Below are 3,601 nucleotides of genomic sequence, written 5' to 3'. Positions count from 1 at the left end.
CTACTCATAATATGTCTTACCTTCCCCATGGCCAAGGAACTGGACTTAGACACTTCCGTGCTGACGGACCTCCCAATCGATCCACGGATCGATTGGAATAATCGGATCGATCCAGGGATCGATCCAGCCGTCTACTGTATGCGGGCGATAATTTGGATCGATCGGTGATCGATCCAGGTTGATCAATCGATCCAGTGATCGATCCGGGGCTCTCTGTTCGCGATCGGAAATGGCTGGATCGATCGGTGATCGATCCAAAGGCCTACTGTTCGCGGAGCAGATTGCCCAATCGATCAACTGATCGATTCGAGTTACTGATTTCGTGCCAAATGTCTGATTTCAGCACTGTTTCGTGCCTCAACCACATTACAAGAACCAAAATGACTAAGAAACACTCTAATGACAACAACTAACATTCTAACAACATAAAAGAGGTGTTCTAAGCATAATAAAGTGCATGGTTAACTAATTCGTAATGAATAACATACTAAAGTGCAAGATGATAAAAAGAAACACTGAAAAGTTCTAATGTTTGAAATAAAGCTTGCTAAGGTTCCCTAAGATCTTCTTCCAGGTTCCATCCACACACATCCTTATCAATGCATTGACCACCAGCCTCCGCTAGTCCATCTTTCCTTTACCTTTATCTGCAGTATAAGGAAAAATAGAATCTGTAAGCTTAAAGCTTAGTAAGAAACCATCTACCTCACAAAATCATGCATTCGATGCAGTATGCTTTTAAATCATGCTATTTGAAAATATGCACTGAACTTACTAAGACATGGTATACTGAAATCATAAGGCATAACATATAAGCATGGCATAAGCACTGAATCATGGCAAAGTAACCCAAAGAACACTGAACTGAATATAGGCTAAACTAACTGAAACTGAATCTGTAACTGGAAACAAACTCAACTAGCATAACTGATTTTGAGTTTTGAAATTTAATACGTAATAAGTGAAAATACTAAACATGCTGTTGGGCCCGGCAACTGTACTTGCTGTGCGCGCATCCCGAATTTAGCAGGGTTGTCTAGGCTATCTGAACCTAGGGACGATTGTGGGAGTCCAACCCAATGGATATCTAATCCGATACAGTGCCAACTGAAAATAAAATACTGATATCCATAGCTAATCGATATAATCTTGTTTCTAGGTTATCTGAACCTAGAGCTAGGTTATCTGAACCTAGAGGCGACTGTGGGAGCCCACCCATTGGACCGTAGTCCCATAAAACTGAACTAAACTAATGTGCTGGTTTAAATGCCTCTAATGCCTTTAATTGAGCTATTAAACATAACTGAGGTGGTATTTAGCTACACTAACATTTTACCGAACACTTGGTGTGCTTCAACTCTCTCCTCTAATAGGGAGATCACCTCTAGGCACCCGACAACGTCTAGAATCTCCAACTACAGGAGAACGACATGTCCGGCCCGTCCAGAGGTGTTCAACTAAATCCCTAAATCCTCGAGGAGGGTTTAACATACCCTATGTGCCGGAAAAACCTGCATATAGCTAAAACTAATGCACAGGAAACCAACCGGAGCTATTATACTGCAGGTGAGGGGTTTCTTACCTCTTGATCATAATTTCTTACGATTCTATCCGCTAGAGTTCCGGTGGAGGTGATCCTCTCGACGATCCGATCACGTCTTCGCGTTCCTCTCGCGGAGAAGAACCTCTTTCGTGTTGGAGTCGTCGCCGGAAGGTGAACCGATGGACCTTAGGCTTGGTGTGCCGTGCGTGAGGAAGAGGAGAAGAAGAGGGGCGCCGGCGTGAGGATTTGAGAGGGGAAGGTGCCGAACCAAAATAAAAATAACCCAACTTCAACTTAAGTTTATTATTTATATTAAGTGGTTTAATGAACCCAACTCTAACATAAATATATTTGGTTCTCCTTTCTTTCAGCACGGCCCTGCTGGGTTCACCGGTTACTATAGGTCTCGGGTTCGATTCCCGCCTAAGCTATTTTACGGTTCTAATTATTTTTGCTCCTTCCGCTACTCGGAAAATTCCGGAAAAATATCCAAAAATTCCAGAAAAATCATACTGTATTTCTAAAACAGTTTTGAGAATTTTCGGGCTTTACATGTATAGATATGGAAATGAACTTCTCAAAGATTGCGTGGAAGTATCAAGCGCAGGAAAATAAGAGTGGAGTCAAGGTAAAAAAAATAATTTCTTATCCAAAATAGTTCATGCACCAAGGTCAAAGTACTAAAAGAAACAAAACAAGAAGTACCCGCCTCAAATGTAAGTCACGCTAAACATTATTCAAGTCCAAGGGTATACTTCAAATTGAATCCAAACCCTGCAACAAAGAACACGTATTATAGCCAATCTACCATGAATCAAATCACCAAAACTAATCCCTCAACTGATTAGGAAACCTTAATTGAAACCACCTAATTTATCCCACAACACCTTCACAGCCAATACCTTCTCCTTCATCGGCGTGGTGAAATCACCGTAGTAGGCACAACAGAAGAGTGGTAGCAAGTCTATGGGGTGTCTAGCGGCTCTCATAAGGGTTGACGTCGGAGGTCCAGCGGCAGCAGCTCAAGATCAGTGATGAGGAGATGAGCGGCAAACCCTCAGGATGGCGGCTAGCCTTCCGGATGGTGCTCCTGACCGTTAGTGCGAGGGCAGCTGATGTCGACGAGAAGATTGGGATGAGAAAAGAAAAGGGGCAGAAGGGCTTACGGGCCGCTGATGCAGCGATAGCCACAGGGGACGTCGCGTGTGCGTGAAGAGGGAGACGCCAAGGAGATGGCGGTGGATCTACGGAGAAAGGGGCGGCGAGAGGGGGATGACATTGATGATGGGAGGTGGCGGTGAGAGGAGAAGGGGAAGCCCGGCGGGGAAGAGGCGAAGAGAGGGAATAGGGCACGGGATTATTAAGTTTATAACTTAGGGATTTTTTTAATTAAACCCTAGATCAATTCCTCAATCAACTCTCACCCCCGGGTATTCCAAACATGCTTTTCTCGGGCCCATGAACGCATCCCCTCTAAATACGTCATACAAGCTCCGATTAAATCCCAGAAAATTTCTAAAATTTCCTAAAAATTCCAATAAGATTATTTCCTTAAATAACCTTATTATTTAATTATTAATTATTCAGTATTTTATATGAAGTTTTACAATAGGTCACTTCAATGAACTAGTTACCATAACTAGCATCCACATTTAACTCTCGACATCCTAATGTCTCCAGCTAGTGAGAAATATCTGCTTGGCCGAATCAAGGAGTATTACCCATGCTAGTCTTACAGAATTGATGATATTTGAATGCACCAATTCGACGACTAGCGAAATTTCAATACGTTCATAATTGCATATATAGAAATAATCACAAGTTATGATCAAATTACAAATTCTCTCATATTATGAATTGTATTATGGACATTCTATAAATAAATTTAAAACTATTTAATCATAGAATATACACTCAAATAGTGAATCTATATTTATCAAATAAATAGTAAAACTATATGGTGATTACCTTAGGACATCCCTGAAAATCTAACACTTCCACTTGAGCTAATGCCAATCACCACAATGTCCAAAATAATAAGCATGGATGTGACTCTAA

General features: G+C 41.6%; 1 long non-coding RNA gene across 1 annotated transcript; it reads right to left on the bottom strand.

The window, feature by feature from the left end:
* Positions 1-588: 588 nt before the first annotated feature.
* On the bottom strand, positions 589-2,888 carry LOC122053754. Its single transcript, XR_006132337.1, has 3 exons — positions 2,446-2,888; positions 2,249-2,317; positions 589-647 (listed from the first exon to the last, which is right to left on the bottom strand). It is a non-coding gene; the product is annotated as an uncharacterized LOC122053754 (long non-coding RNA).
* Positions 2,889-3,601: the final 713 nt, after the last annotated feature.

The sequence above is a fragment of the Zingiber officinale genome, chromosome 3A (genome assembly GCF_018446385.1).
Source record: "Zingiber officinale cultivar Zhangliang chromosome 3A, Zo_v1.1, whole genome shotgun sequence".
Lineage (NCBI taxonomy): Eukaryota > Viridiplantae > Streptophyta > Magnoliopsida > Zingiberales > Zingiberaceae > Zingiber > Zingiber officinale.
Note: the sequence above shows the minus strand (reverse complement) of the source record. Positions and strands in the feature narration are given on the sequence as shown.